The 16,528-nt window shown below is 44.3% G+C and overlaps 1 long non-coding RNA gene across 9 annotated transcripts in view; it reads right to left on the bottom strand.

The window, feature by feature from the left end:
* Positions 1 to 16,528, bottom strand: part of LOC397380 (beta-1,4-galactosyltransferase 4) — a 34,378-nt gene that overhangs the window by 8,843 nt on the left and 9,007 nt on the right. For 7 of the 9 annotated variants that reach the window (XR_014824781.1, XR_014824785.1, XR_014824783.1 and 4 more), the window contains exons 2-4: positions 12,611 to 13,007; positions 8,928 to 9,160; positions 4,964 to 5,151 (exon numbers count right to left, since the gene is read on the bottom strand). This is a non-coding gene — a long non-coding RNA (beta-1,4-galactosyltransferase 4). Of the gene's footprint in view, positions 1 to 4,963; positions 5,152 to 5,367; positions 5,528 to 5,822; positions 9,161 to 12,610; positions 13,008 to 16,528 lie in introns of those variants that run through there. The other 2 variants (XR_014824787.1, XR_014824788.1) reach the window with 2 other exon arrangements.

Raw genomic sequence — 16,528 nt, 5'->3', positions numbered from 1 at the left:
TAGCTTTGGAAATAACTGTCAAGAGGTGGTACCTGAAGGCACGAGAGTAGGAGAAACTGCTCAAAAACAATGCAGTGAGTGAAAAGCGAAGCGTACAAAGGGTGGAGCCGTGGGAACACCAATAAGAAAAAGAGGAATGAGAAGAGCACCTCCCACACTGTGCTGATGGACGAATTAGCAAACTGGAGCAACAGAACCCTGAATGGAACACTAACAATTCAGAAATGCAAATGAAGCCTGCTCAATAACTTAGTAGCGAACAAAAGGATGTGAATATAGGGAGGATTTCTAATTTTAATTAACTTCGGTTCTAATTTTAATTAACTCCAGGGCCAATTAAATATTTCTGCTTTTCCAGATAAGAAAAACCAAAAGATCAATAAACATGTAGACAATTGCCATCTAACAGGTGGGGTCCCCAAAGCTAATTGCAGCTCAGCTGTTTGTTCCTATGTTCCAAGTACAGATGGGGTGGCCCCAGTTTAACACGTAATGGAACTAGGTTTACTTATATACCCCAACCCAAAACTCTGGAAAATAACCTGAAACAAACAACTGGAACAAAGTGCTCAGAAGGCAGCTACTATTGACCGAGTCATCTACTGCAGTGATGTGTTGCCTTGGTTACTGGATTGCTTGGCCGGGTAGGGATTCCTAAACTACATAAAGAGCAGTAGCTTCCTCAGGACACCGAGTAGAACCACTGTCCAGGCATGACCTGCCAAGCACCAACAAGGGGTCACCAGGAGGGAACCAGCACTGATGCTCTGGTAGTGTTCTATTAAGTAACAATCACTGTGTGCGAAATAGCTGGCTCAACGCTATGTCAGCGGGCCCCATCCTCATACAGTTTATGGTCTAACGAGAGAGGTGAACATTATCAGGGTTCTGAGGAAGGAGATGCTGCACATCAGCTTGGGTGGGCCTTGGAGGATCCAGACAGGTAGAAAAACGGGGGTCTCCTGGTGATTAGAACTCCATGAAGAAAAGTAGAGAGGAGATGGAGTTCCCTATTGGCCTAGCGGTTAAGGATTCAGTGTTGTCACTGCTGTTGCTCGGGCTCTTTTCATCCCTGGCCCTGGAACTTCCATATGCTACAAGTGTGGCCGAAGGAAAAAAAAAAATGTAGAAAATGGAAAAGTGCAGGCTATCTAAGAAGTTTCTGGAGACCAGTCTAGCTGCAGTGGGAGGTGTCAGAGGAAACCAGTTGGAAAGAAAGGGTAAAGAACTCTCAGCTTCTCAGTTGCCTCTAGGATGGCAAATGTCTACATGTCTGTTGATCTTTGCTTCTAATTTTTCTTATCTAGAAAAGCATACATATTTGATTGGTTCTGAAACCATTTTCCTTATTTTTAAAGGGCTGTAAGGCCCAAGGGTGGAGGAAATGTAGTCATAAAATAACAGTAGAGTCCTTGTAGAAAGCAGGCAGGTACCAGAGGAATTCTCAACAGTAAAATCTGCCACAGGCTGGTACAGATCTTTATCACTGACCCATAGTCAGTGGGATAAATAACATTTATTTCTCTTCCTCTGAGTCTGAGACCACTGGGGCAAGGTGCTTTAACTTCTTCCGTGTGTGTGTGTGTGTGTGTGTGTGTGTGTGTGAAAACCTTTCTTGCACTTCTCTTCATACTCATGGGGCAGTTGTGACAATGAGAAGTGTGCTGATTTAAGCTCTGTGGCACAGGGACACACAGTTACCAACAGGGCAGACACTTCGCTGCCTGCAACTGTACCTGCCTGCAGCTAAAGGGATTTTGCTCAAAGGAGGAAAGGAAAGAAGTAAAGGAAGTAAAGACACCCCCTACATTAGCCATGAAAACTTCCCCCAGGCCACAGAAGATGAGGAGGCAGTTTACATGCTACATATAATAAAGTAGAAAAATATAAATGATAAACCAGGACCAGAGGAAAACGTCAATGAGACAGATGATTAGAATGGGAAACAGAACTCTGATATGCAGTTCTCCTGTGGTGCATTGGATTAAGGATCTGGCATTGTCACTACAGTAGCTTGGGTCATTGCTGTGGCAAGAGTTTGATCCCTGGCCCAGGAATTTCCATATGCCATGAGCATGGCCAAAAACAAAAGCAAAAAAGAACTCTGATATGCAAATAAGATTCTTTTCCGCTTCTAAAAGGTCATGGATTTGGCTTCCAGCTTCCTGCATCCTGAACAAAAGAGGAGACACATTCAATCACCTGGTTCACATTAAGAAAACTTCAAGTTACTCAAGGAAGACAAATGCTTCCTGATACCCAATTATAAAAGAAACACATGGCCAGTTATAATAGCAAGTTTAAACAGCAAAATTCATACAGGGGCTGTTTTTAGAGTGAGTAGCATCTGATAAAACCCATAATCCTCACACCAAAATTTTACTCAAAATTGGTTCCCAGCAGAAATGCCCAAGAACTCATTTTCTTACGGTCCAGCTTAATATAAAAATAAAATCTGGAATCCCAACAAAAAGCCTGTCCTTAAAACAACCCTGTGTATGATTTCCCATTGTGGCTCAGAAGTAACGAACCCGACTAGTATCCATGAGGACGTGGGTTCGATCCCTGGCCTCACTCAGTGGCGCAAGTTGCAGATGCGGCTCGGATCTGGTATTGCTGTGGCATAGGCTGGCAGCTGTGGCTCTGATTCAACCCCTAGCCTGGTAACTTCCATATGCCACAGGTGCAGCCCTAAAAAGATGAAAAAGAAAAAACAAAACAACCCTGTGCATCAACACTCCAAAAACAAACAAAAAACCAATTCTGTGCAATGGTAATTTCTCACCACAGATGTTTGGAAAGACTGGGCAGTGGGAAGTTATCCTCCATGTCAAGGGTCTGAAGCACAGGTATTCTGCGTTGTAGAAACATCTCAGAACCAATAAGTAAGCAGATGGTTGACATGCTTCTGAAAATACCGAGGTACCTAGGCATGACATGCTGCTTTCTTCAAGGCAGACATGGCTCAGAGACCAGAAAGCAAAACCTCCAGATAATGATTCAAGATTAAGTTCCCCAAAGGAAAAAATCTGGGGTCCTCTTCCAGACCCTTTCCCTGCCCTCTGGCCCCACTGCCTGGTAGCCTGGAGGCAGGAAAGGGCATCACCCTTAACTTCTCCCCCACTGCCTGCTCCATCCCACACACTAGAGGCCAGCTAAAATGACCTTCCCCCTGCCATTCTCTGGCCGTAACCATGTGCCAGCAGCTCCCTAATTCCTTCCACAGGAACGCCACACTCCTTCCAGACTGAACAGGGCCTGCATCATCTGGCCCCTGCCTACTTTATCTCTTGCCTCTCTTCCCTCCACCACCCAAGACTTTCATTCTCCAGCACCAATGAACTTCCCGCCTTTCTCCCAAACCTGTGCCATCTCTCTCTTGCTTCCGTGTCTTGGAACCCTGCTGGGAAGCTCCCACTGACTCCACAAGATGAAGGCTTAAAGGTGCAACAGCATTCAGCCTTTCCTTGGGTGTTTCTTAAAGACACACTGCACTCACCCACTGTAGCTTATTCCAGAAATGTGTTTAAATCCCATACTTGACACAGATTGAGTTTAAGGTCTGTACCCAAGGCAAAAATCACCTTCAGTCAGGGTTTCTCATGGAAATTGCTTAAACATTCCAAAGTGCGAAACCCACAGTCAGAGCAACTTGGAAACAAAGACCGAGGCAGGCATCAAGAGATCCATGGTTTGCCTCTCATGCGCACTTGCGAGTCACGGGTGGAATCTCCCGTATTACTTCATAGTTTGCTGTTCTCTCTCTCCCTCTGCCTTTCTCCTCTACTCTCCCTGTTATTACCAAGTGCTTATAGATGAATGTGCAAAAGTGAAGTACAAAAGTGATCCAGCTCTGTGGTAGTTGCCTGTCTCCCCACACCAGCCTGTAACAGGGAGCGCTTTAGGGAGGACACGTTCACGGGCCTTATTCAAACTGGTCTCACATCCCTGAGCACAGTAAGCACCCCAGGTGTGAGCACACATGAAGGGCAGGGCTTGGAGGAAGCCGACAGGTAAGTGTGTACACAGAGAAATGAACATACGGTTTCACCTGTGAAGAATTTTCTTGGCTATTTCCCCTCAGTTGTTCTCATATAGGAGCTGATATAAAATAAGGCTGAAAAGCAGCTATGCCTTTCCTGGGGGCAGAGGGGCGGGGAATGAAAACAGAAGTGATGGTGCTGAGCTCTTCCCACAGTGGCTTTGGGAGAAAGGAATTTGCCCTGGGTGTCCTGGCTCCCGAGCAGACTCCTCTATGGATGGGCCCCTCCCCAGTCTCCCTCTCAACTCTGGAAAGATGCCACAGTCTGGAAAGAGAATGCACAGTCTCACAAAAGAGACCTGAAAGCTGACCCGGGGGCACACTCTTATTGCCTCCTAGAGATCAAAGGCAGGGATATTCAGATAAGTTACTTGAGTTCTACCCAGTGTGGAAGCACTTACAAAAGTTCCACCAGGCAGGCACTCAGCTGAGGCTGGCCACTGTTTGCAAGGCCTGCATTATCTTCCCTCTCCTGTTTTCTCCCCGCTTTGTCTTTGTGATCCCCTGCCAAGGCTGTGGTAGGATGTTTTCCTGATAAGAAAAAAATCTAAGAGTTCCCTCTGTGGTGCGATGGGTTCAGCAGCAACTTGGGAATACTGGGATGTGGGTTCAATCCCCAGCCCAGCACAGTAGGTTAAGGACCTGGAATTGCCACAGTTGAAGCTTAGGTCATGACTGCAGCTCTGATCTGACCCCTGGCCTGGGAATTCCCATATGCTGCTAGGTAGCCAAAAAGGGGGAAAAAAGAAAAAAGAAAAAAAAAAATCTAATTGCTCTAATTCCTATTTTAAGTGATATATCATGGTCCATTTTTCCTCTCTGACATCTTCCTCAGACATCCTGGACACCATGTCCGCACAGCCTTGATGACAACAGGCCAGGCTTCTCAACCTAAGCAAGCCGAGAGCAGAGCCACCTTACCTGTACCCAGTGCTGTTCCTGCCAACCACCAGATGCTTGGGCTGATCCTCACACCTGTAAATGTTCCAGTCATTCTCAGGCACCAGGTCCACATCATGGAATATAAAGCAGTCCCAGTTTTCATCCTTAAGAGCTTCTAGATAGCCCACATTCAGGAGTTTGGCGCGATTAAACTTTTTATTTCCAGCCTGTGGGTATGAAAATTAAAATATGAAAAGCTCCCGAGACAAGATTTCACTTCATGCCAGTCTTCTGTTCAGATGCAGGAGCTGTGTTCTTACTAACATGCAAGACCATACACATGACATGAAGCTCGGAAGATGCAATAATAAGAACAGAGCCCCACTGTATTTTTCTTTCTGATTCATACATACTTATATGCCACAACTTTGAAATGCTTTGTGTTTTTGTTGCTTTTGTTGTATCAGTTTAAAGTTTCTGTTTTGCAAGATGAAAGATTGAGATCAGTTGCACAATAACATGAATATACGGAGTTTCCTGGTGGCGCAGCAGTAACAAACACGACTAGTATACACGAAGAAGCAGGTTTGATCCCTGGCCTCACTCAGTGAGTTGAGGATCTGGTATTGCCCTGAGCTGTGGCATAGGCCAGCAGCCACAACTCCGATTCAGTCCTAGCCTGGGAACTTCCATATGCCACAGGTGCAGCCCTAAAAAGACAAATAATAATAAAAATAATATGAATATAGTTAACACTTCTTTTTTCTTCTTCATCTTACTTTTTAGGGCTGCACCTGTAGCATATCCAAGCCATGTGGGTGACCTGCACCACAGAGCAATGCCAGATCCTTACCCCACTGAGTGAGGCCAGGGATCTAACCCATGTCCTCATGGATACATACTAGTTGAGTTCTTAACCTACTGAGCCACAGTAGCCCTATTTTTTTGTTTGTTTGTTTCATTTTGTTTTTGTTTTTGTTTGGCCACATTTGAAGCATGTGGAAGTTCCTGGGCCAGGGATCGAACCCACACCACAGCAGTGACAATTCCAGATCCCTAACTGCTAGGCCACCAGGGAACTCCAAAAAAACCATAGTTGTTTTTTGTTTGTTTGTTTGTTTGGTCTTTTTTGCTACTTCTTTGGCCACTCCCATGACACATGGAGGTTCCCAGGCTAGGGGTCGAATTGGAGCTGCAGCCATCAGCCTACACCAGAGCCACAGCAACACAGGATCCAGGCCACATCTGTGACCTACACCACAGCTCACAGCAATGCTGGATCCTTAACCCACTGAGCGAGTGGGTTAAGGATCCTTAACCAACCTCATGTTACTAGTCGGATTCGTTAACCACTGAGCCACGACGGGAACGCCCCAAAAAAACCCAGTTTTAAAATACAAATAAAAATTACTCCCAAAAAAATTTATACACTTATTTATTCCACGTAAAACTACAAAATCTTCCTTAAATACCAGTCGCCCCAATTAGTATCTTCATTGTTCAATTCTCAGCTAATCCCAAACTTACCCTATGTAACAAATTTACACTAAGCTTCCAAAAAGCAGTTTGCCAGAAAGAATCAAGAAATCTTAACCTAGGGAGTTTCCATCATGGCTCAGCAGTAAGGAACCAACTAGGATCCTTGAGGATGCAGATTTGAACCCTGGCCTCACTCAGTGGGTTAAGAATCCAGTGTTGCCCTGAGCTTCGGTATAGGTCACAGACACAGCTCAGATCCTGCGTTGCTGTGGCTGTGGTGTAGGCTGGCAGCTGTAGCTCTGATTTGACCCCTAACCTGGGAATTTCCGTATGCTGCAGGTATGGCCCAAAAAAGACCAGGAAGGAAAGAAAAGGAAAGGAAAGGAAAGGGAAGGGAAAGGAAGGGAAGGGAAGGGAAGGGAAGGGAAGGGAAGGGAAGGGAAGGGAAGGGAAGGGAAGGGAAGGGAAATTCCTTAACCTGGGAATTTCCGTATGCCGCAGGTATGGCCCAAAAAAGACAAGGAAGGAAAGAAAAGGAAAGGAAAGGAAAAGAAAGGAAAGGAAAGGAGAGGAGAGGAGAGGAGAAGGGAGAGGAGGGGAGGGGAGAGGAGGAAGGAAGGAAGGAAGGAAGGAAGGAAGGAAGGAAGGAAGGAAGGAAGGAAGGAAGGAAGAGGAAGGAAGGGAGGAATCTTAACCTATAAACAGTGAAGTTTATGCTAATATTCCTAAGCTACTTAAAAAGTCCCATGAAGGAGTTCCTGTTGTGGTACCACAAAATTGGTGGCATCTCTGCAGCCCCAGGACACAGGTTCAATTCCTGCCTCAGCACAGTGGATTAAAGGTTACAGCGTTGCCACAATGGTTCAGATCTGATCCCTAGCCTGGGAAATCCATATGACAAGGGGCAGCCAAAAAAGAAAAAAAAGAAAAAAAAAGTCTCATGGAATTACTGTAAGAGATCCTGTTTTCACACTCAACGGCAGAGCTAATCCTAAACATGGCCTTACAGAGGAATTGTTACTGAGTAAGACAAGAACATAAATCAACCAGTAATACAATCAAAGCTATAGTATGAAAAAAATTTTTACATTAGTAGTTTTTTTCAGGGCTATTTGGATCGAATTTCTTAAGAATAAATTCCAGTTCAATAAACAGTTTACCATAACAAAAGTACAGGCAGTTCTCAAAACTGATCACAGTACTTTCCTGAAAAGAACACCACAAAGCAGATGTATTTTCCTATGCATAAAAACATTATATACTAGGAGCCGTTGTCCTAAGAACTCTGAAGGATTAATAGTGCTAAAAACAAAAATAATTATAAACCAATATAACAGTGAAATTCTCTTTCAAATCCTTAAAATATGGGCATAGATGTACTATATATATACACACTGGTTTTCAAGAGGCCCAGTTTATTATCAAGTATACATTGCAGAACTGCATCCCCTGATCTGTCAAAAGTTTTCCTAGGGAGTTCCCATTATGGCTCAGTGGTTAACGAATTTGACTAGGAACCATGAGGTTGCAGGTTCGATCCCTGGCCTCACTCAGTGGTTGCTGTGAGCTGTGCTGTGGGTGGCAGACGCAGCTCTGATCTGGCGTTGCTGTGGCTGTGGTGTAGGCCAATGGCTACAGTTCCGATTAGACCTCTAGCCTGGGAACCTCCATATGCCTCGGGTGTGACCCTAAAAGGCAAAAGACAAAAACAAAAACATTTTCCTAAAGCAAATACTACCAGCTACAACCAATATTAGGCACATAGTTAATGATTTTGCTTGCTTTCTAAGCATTTGTAAGGACTTTAGAGGGAATTATTTGAATGGCCCAGGTGACTTTTGAAAAGCTCACCACAGATGTTTAAGTTGATGCCTTATTTTTCTTCCAATAAATGTTAATACCAAATAGAGCATCTTAAATCCCCCAGTCGACTTAGAGCTAAACTCTCAAAAGCAGCCAAAACTTATACTTACTGTGTTTCTACTAAATCATGCTTCTAGAAGCCAAAAAAGTGAAAACTAAACAATGCTTTATATAATAGAGAGTGGCAAAGTTAAAGACAGAAAGGTGGAGACAAGTCATCGATTTCTATGGTGATCAGCACACAGTATTCTGCCGCCTCCTCAGTCTAGATCCACATGGAATAGCCAGGGTCCATAATAAAACACAGTTTCAGCATCTCACCATGTAGTGTATAGCAAATGCAGAAGGAAATGTAAGGTGAATCCAAGGGGACTATCTTCGGGCAGTCATTGGCTAACATGGAAGGGCTCACACACAAAAAAAACAGGCTTCCTCCAGAGGTTCATTTAAAGAGCCAGTAAAATTTCCCACCACTTGATCCCATTATTCCACATACTGGAACAAGAACTTCCTTTACTCCTTTCAAGGACAAATGAGGTAGGAGACCTCTCCCTTGATGACAGTGTGATGCCTTTATACCCAAGACAGATGAGCAGCCAAGTCCTCAGAGAGAGGAGGGTCTGGAAAGCAGAGTCTGGTCTGTGCCCCACCCCCCACTTACCTGGTGGATGATGTAGATGCCATAGTCCAGCTGCTGCCTCTGCAGGAAGGGGTGAAGGTGTTCCAGCAGGTACAGTAGGTGCTTCTCTCTGTGCCGGTGAGGAATCAGGATGGCCACCCGCTGCACAGCCCTGCATTCCTCCGGGTGATACCGGCCTCTGTGCACTTTGGGGTTTTCTGCCCGTACTTCTTCCAGAGTGAGATCTGGTTTGAAAACAAGCTTGGTCTGGCCTTCTACAACAAAAACAGGACATGGGCGTCAACAGGAGCTCACTTGCCAGGCGCTGATAGGCTCACATGAGCTAGTACCTGTGAGGTACTCTGAATGCTGCCTGGCACACAGTGAGCGCTGTGTGAGTGTTCGCTTTTATTATTATTGGTCATGAACTATAACCACACAATGATATGACTCAGGTTACTGGCTGCAAAAGCAAGCAGAGGACATAGCTGAGAATTCCCCTGTGGCCAGGTAACCAGCCTGGCTCTATGATTCATCCATATGTAGGAGACACACTCTGTCCAGATGACCCCAGTAGAGAGAGCAGGGGTCAGGGGTTAGACTGATAAACTTCAAATTTGCTCTTCCCTCTTTTCCTTCTCAAAATTTCAAACAGGGGTGGGGAGGAAGACTCACCCATGGAAAAATAAGTTAAATAAACCCAACTTTTTTGTTGCCATTAAAAAAAAAATTCCAAAGGAGGGTGAAGTCTCTTAAAAATCAGGAGCATTCCATGGATGAGCATTCCAAGCTCATGGATAAGGCCCTTTTACCTAAGGTTCCTGCCTAAGCTCCTGAGAGCAATTCTAACTCCCTGAAGGTGAAACAGCAAAAGGATATTGAAACCAGCCTCACTCCGTAACTCAATAGTAACAGGTATGTGTAATACCGCAAGAATTCTCCATTGTTCCAGAAGAAATGCCTAGTGGGGTTTTGCTCAGTGAGTCTGGACACAGCCTGACTGGATGAACCCCAAGGACCATCCACGGTAACCAACCTCACGCAAGCCTTTAAAGATAAGGCTGAAGCCCCTGACCCTCCCCTTGCATCTGAATCAACAGGGAACGCTGACTGGAAAGAGAGGAGGCAGAGCTATGGTTAGGAAGACAGCCACACTTTTTCAAAAGTGGTCAAGCTGTAAAAAATCTCAAGATGCTTGCAAGCTGCACTACCCTCAGTCATGCACCCTTCCTATCTATGTCGCTGTGCCTTGCTTCATGTGACCATCTCTTCTCTGGCATGGCTGCTTAGACCAGGCTTTAATATCTGTGAAGTGGCTGCAAGACTCTCCCCAACAGCACCAAGAGCAAATAACTGCTTCTAGCCACCTCGAGAAAACAACTAACCTACAAGAAAAAAACTTTTCAGAAGGGTCTTCACATGAGACACAGAGTCAGCAGGCAATAATGCCTTAAAAACAGTGAGAAAAGGAGTTCTAACAAAAGGCAAACTCTCAGAGCTGCCGGGAGCTGATGGGGTGGCTGTTGAGATGTTTTCCTGTGTCATCTGTTCATAAACCTCATCAGCTGAGTTAACCTGACCACATCTCTATTCTTGGCCCCTGAAAGGGCCCCATAGAACATGTCTGATGGAAACGAAGGCCCTTGCTTACTCTCTCACTGTCATAACTTTTTACATGCCTACCCTTCTGCAGCCTGTTTTCACTGACTCTCCGCTCCCATGCTATTTTCTCAAGTTTTGTTCCTCCTTGGGTCACTAATGTTCCATCTTAATTCATCACTACTTATGTCACCCTCTTGATCCATACTCAGTATTGCGTCACTGCCCAGTGGTTTTTATGAATGTGTTTGTGGCTTTAATATGTTGAGAGGATTTTGAACAAGGCAGATGATACCCTCAGATCTGTGTTTCAGTAACTCATTTTCCTCTCTCAACTTGTGTAACTTGTGAGCGGAACAATTTCCCTCGAACAATCAGGAATAATGTTTTTTGGCTTTTCTACTACCGAGTAAAGAAAGGATGAGCACAATACAAGTCTGTGATGCTGTCAGGAAAGGGGGTCTGCAGGTTCTGCTCAGTTAAAGAGCCCCAGGCCGCCCAACAGAGAGATAATTAAGTGTATGCAGAGAGCCACCTCCATGGGACCAAGGAAGAGCTCTGGACTTCACAGAACTGGAAAGGACCACCCTACCTTCATCCTGCCTGCATGGGGGAAAAAAGGCAAACATGTAAGCAACACACTGAACAACACAACAACTGAACAAAAGGCAAGGACACAAGGAACTTAAGATTAACTCTGGGCCCATCTCAGGAACCTTTCTGGGAGAGAGGTCATCTAAGCTAGATTTTTGATGACTAAATAGAAATCCACCAGGCAGACATGGATTGAGGAAGAGCATTCTGGAAAGACAGGCCCAGGATTATCTGGAGAATTATAAGCACTTTGATGTTCTGGAGAATCAGAGGTCTGAGAGAACCTTTGTGGGTTACATATAACACTGCTGTAGAGTTTTTCCTTCCTAATCAAAGTACTCCCCAAAAACCAGTTTATTGTTCATTTAAACTGAAAGGTGAGACATCAACGGAGAATCAAAACATACAACATATTTAAGAAGTAAACACAGAAATAAACTAAGAAAGACTACACTGAAAATGTACCATCCTTTCCCTTGACTCCCTACTTTGAGCCAAGGGGATGCCAACAGCTGTGAGAGAAGCAGAGGCTTGGATGTGCTGGTGTTTCTCTGCTGTGCTCTGCAAACACCAGGAGAACAGGCCCAGGCCAGCCTGTTGGTCCCAGGAGGAGGACCGGGGCAGAGCCATCAACCCAGATCAACCAACCCCCAGCTCATCACACATGCCTACTGACACATGCTCCTGAGACTTCTGTGGCTGGATGATAAAATTAGGGATGTTTATATAATAAATACTATACGTCAGCAATACAGATACAGCTCACAAATATAATGGTGAGCAACAGAAGCCAGACACCAAGAATGTACAGTGTATGTTTCCAATTATCTAAAGTTCAGAAACAGGAAAAAGCTAACACTTGGTGTTAGAATCTTAAATAAAAGCAGTGACTGAAAGAAGTATGGGAACTTCTGGAGTTCTACGAAGATTCCATGTCTTTCTTTCTTTTTTTTTTTTTGCAGCTGTTCACACAGCATGCAGAAGTTCTAGGGCCAGGGAATCAAACCAGAGCCACAGCTAGGACCCAATCCACAGCAATGACAATGCCGGACCTTTAATCTACTGCACCACCAAGGAACTCCATAAGATTCCACTTCTCTCTCCTTTTTTTTTTTTTTTTTTTTTTTTTTTTTGCTTTTTAGGGCCATACCTGTGGCACATGGAACTTCCCAGGCTAGGGGTCAAATCGGAGCTGCAGCTGCCAGCCTATGCCACAGCCACATCCATGCCAGATCTGAGCCACGTCTGAGACCTATAGCATGGCTCATGGCCACACCAGATCCTTAACCCCCTGAAGGAGGCCAGGGATCAAACGTGTATCCTCATGAATACCAGTCAGGTCCATAACCCACTGTGCCACAACAGTAACACCCGATTTCATTTCTTAATTTACAAATTGGTTACACAAGTATGTTCATTTTGTGAAACTTAAGTGAGATGTATACACATCTGGTTTTTGTACTTTTCTGTACATTTGTTATAGTTAAAGAAACAGTTTATGTACTACTTATAAAAAAGAAAAAAATACTTACTGAGGTATGGAGACACAGAAGGGCAGTTGTCAAGGTCTGCTTTTTTCACAGATGCTTCATCTGTCACAGTTCCTTTCTTCCCCCAAACTATACCCTTGTTGAAATTAGCCATGAGCTCCTTTGCTTTAGGAATGTCTTGAATGGCACCCACAAAGTAGTTACTGGTGGCCCACCCAACCACTGTCAGGCATAAGGTAAAAAGCAGCAGTAATCGGAATCTGTAGGAAAGGTGAAAAGTCACGTTGAAGCTCATGTCTTATTTTGTGAGCAATAGGTGTCTCTTGGCCTCACTGCAGGCAGGAAGCTTCAAATTCAGCTTTTCCAGTCTGGTTGCAAACCTGATGACAAATGACAGTGCAAAGCCTGCTCTTGCTTGATAGTTCTGCTCCAGCAGTCTCTAAAATGCAATCACAAAGACATCCTGTTTCAAATGGAAATCCTATCCTGAAATGATTCCTATCAGTATAAACTGAAAACCTACCCCCAACTGATCTTGACTAACAGTAACAGGAATTCTCTAACTACAGTTGGAGATCAGAAAACCAGAGATTATGAGGTAGAAGGTTCCAACCATCTATGCATCACAGGGGTTCTCTATGGGTTGTCACCCCAGCTGACATCCATCAACCCCAGAAGAAAAGCCATTTCCAGATGTTACACAGGAGAAGGCAAAGAAGAGATGGGCAATGAGCTGGGCACACCCCCCAAATTCAACCCTAATGGTTCTCTTCCTTAGTTGCCCCTTCCTGAAACAGTTTTAAGAGACAGTAACAGCATGGGAGTTCCTTTGTAGCCCAGGAGGTTAAGGATCCAGTGTTGTCACTGCAGCAGCTCAGGTGGCCTCTGTGGCTTGGGTTCGATCCCTGGCCCAGGAACTTCCACATGCTGTTGGCATGGCAAAAAGAGAGAGAGAGAAGGTAACAGCCTGAGAAATCTTGTTCTAAAGTGTATTTTGACCCAAAGAGAAAATAAAGGGAAAGACAAAAGCTCTTCTCCTCTACATGTTTCTTGACAACAGGGAATGAAAAGTCAAGGATTTTTCAGTAATAAGTATTACATCCACAATGAGGCACTGCCACAGGTGGGGAAGAAGGCAAGGATCACAAGAGAATGCTAACACAGGAGGTCAGTAATTAACTACAGCACAGTGTTTTGGTTTAGACAGAAACCACAGCTCCCCTACATATCAACTGTGAAACAGAGCCCATGGCTCACTGAGCCTTAGTCTCCTTATCTGTAAAATGGGGATAAAAACAGCACCTTCCAGGAATTCCTGTCGTGACTCAGTGGTTAACAAACCAACTAGAATCCATGAGGATGCAGGTTCCATCCCTGGCCTCGCTCGGTAGGTTAAGGATCTGGCATTGCCGTGAGCTGTGGTATAGGTCACAGACATGGCTCGGATGCTGAGTTGCTATGGTGTAGACTGGTGGCTACAGCTCCAATTCGCCCCCTAGCCTGGGAACTTCCATATGCCACAAGTGCAGCCCTAAAAGGCAACAAATAAAAAACTCAAACAAAAAAACACAGCACCTTCCTAGAGAGGTTACTGTGGGCCTGGATGACCTAATAATACATAAAATGTTGTCCCACCTCCTAATGCACAGTAGGCACCTATTAAGTGTTACTGTTATATTATTTTACATTGAATGTCTCTAGACTGGGGATAACCAACAGGCAGACCCACTAATGGCTGCCAGAACCACCACTCTATTGCAGTGTATTTCTGTCAGTGGATGAATCGCCATTCTGAATCATGTTTCAATAGCATGTAGTAGGACAGTATGGCTTCACCCCTGAGAAGGGGCCATGCTCTTAGTTATGGACAAAAATCCAGTTTCTGAGGCCACATAGCTCAGGGCCCTCCTTGGACCACAAATGCACTAAGGTGATGAAGGCTACCTGGGAGGCCCCACATGCTTTCTGCATTACCAAAACCACATCTCTCCTCCAAATGTGTTATCAGAAGAGTATGGAAAATGCTAAGGCCAGAACACTGATAATCTCCACAGCTAAACACAGTCTCAATTAAATGGACAGAATGGAGACCAAAATATTTTCTGTGCTGAAATAATACAAAAACATGTATGAGTAAATCTTAAGGGACAAAAAGAAAAAACAGAAAATACATGTGTGCATGATTACCACTAAAACTATAGAAATAAAACTCTAGAAAGAAATACAGCCAAAAACTAGCAATAGTTGCATTAGGAGTATGGGATTAGCTAGGGGTGTTTTTTTTTTTCTCTCTTTCTTTCATTTTTGGAATTTTGTATGATACACTTCTGTGCTTTTGTAAAGAAAACAAAGTTGTTGATTTTTCAAATGAGAAGTGGGGATGTGGTAATTTACTGTGGAAAAAAATAAAATAATCTTAGCAACTCTCAAGAAAACCTCATACTTACGAAAGGATAGCATTCCCAAAACTGAGCTTGAGGTGAGCTTGAGGAAACCTAGAAAGCATTCCTGGACACTGTTATAAACAGAGGTTAGTTTCCTGGGTCAAACCACAAAAAGAAGATTTGACTCAGCAAGCAATTAAACAGTAGGGCCCGCGTTTAGTGTCTTGGGAAGGTATCACAAATAAATGCTGAAGGGCATAAAAACTACTTAGAAGATTAATTGCTAATAAGAGTGAGGAAGCTCCCCTTGTGGCTCAGCAGTAACGAGCCCAACTAGTATCCATGAGGATGTGGGTTCGATCCCTGGCCTTGCTCAGTGGGTTAAGGATCCAGTGTTGCCGAGAGCTGTGGTGTAGGTCGAGACGAGGCTCAGAGACTGAGTTGCTGTGGCTGTGGTGTAGGCCAGCAGCTACAGATTCATCTTGACCCCTAGACTGGGAACTTCCATATGCTGAGGGAGCAGCTCTAAAAAGAAAAAAAAAAAGAAGGGTTGTTAGAGTTCCTGCTATGGCAAAACAGGATCAGCAGCGTCTTGGAAGCACTGGGACAGATGTTTGATCCCTGGCTGGGCACCGTGGGTTAAGGATCCCATGTTGCCATGGCTTAGGTCACAGTTATGGCTGGGATCTGATCCCTGGCCCAGGAAGTCCATATGCCTGGGGTGGCCAAAAAAACAAAAGAGTGATTTACTTGTATATTTACTCAGTGCTATGCACGGAGGCTAAATCACTTGTATTAACTTATTTAATTCTTATTTCAACTTTATAGATAAAAATTATGAGTCTCCTAATTTTATAGAGGAGAAAATAACAGTTTAGAGATTATGGAATGTGCCCAACCCCACACAACTAGTAAGTGATGGAGCTGAGGGTCTGAGCCCAAATGCTCAGCTCCCCAGCCTGGGCTTCTGCCACATTCTTCACATGGACACTTCAATCTCTTTCCTCCCCTGCATGCCTGGGTATGCCCAGCACAAACCCTTGAAAAATGTAGCCTTCTACCTCTCTCCTCCTCTCCTTTCCTTGGGACTGTCCTTGAAAGGGTTTCTTGGCAGTCTATTTTCTTCCCTCCAGGTAACAGAAAGTCTGCAGGCTCCTAGAGCCAGATGACCTCTTGTGGACTTAATTACAGGAGGCTGAAATGCTAGGACTGGCAATTGGTTTCGATAACATCTCCATCTTGGAAAATTTAGATAGGGAACATTGTTTTTCGATAGAAAAAAATAATAGAGGAATAGCCCTTGACAATGAGACACATGCTGAAGGGATTTCTGATCAAAGAAGTACTGCAGTGTTAGAAGCAGAAAGGACCATACAAATCCTGCCCCCTCATTCTAAAGAAAGAGGAACTGTGTTTTAGGGAGATTTAAAAACATACCCAACAAGTAGCAAGTTAGGAATAACCACAGACTTAATATCCTGCACTACAACCCATAGAATTTGTCCAAAGATAAGAAATTTATAATAAAGCAAGGAGACATTCTTAATGATTACAGTCACCCCTTGGTATCTGCAGG

The sequence above is a fragment of the Sus scrofa genome, chromosome 13, assembly GCF_054392235.1.
Source record: "Sus scrofa isolate SSC_HxYL_T2T_F1_AM1 chromosome 13, Sscrofa_HxYL_maternal_Yorkshire_Landrace_v2.0, whole genome shotgun sequence".
In the NCBI taxonomy this organism is placed as follows: Eukaryota; Metazoa; Chordata; class Mammalia; order Artiodactyla; family Suidae; genus Sus; species Sus scrofa.
This window is presented reverse-complemented; position numbering and strand designations above follow the sequence as displayed.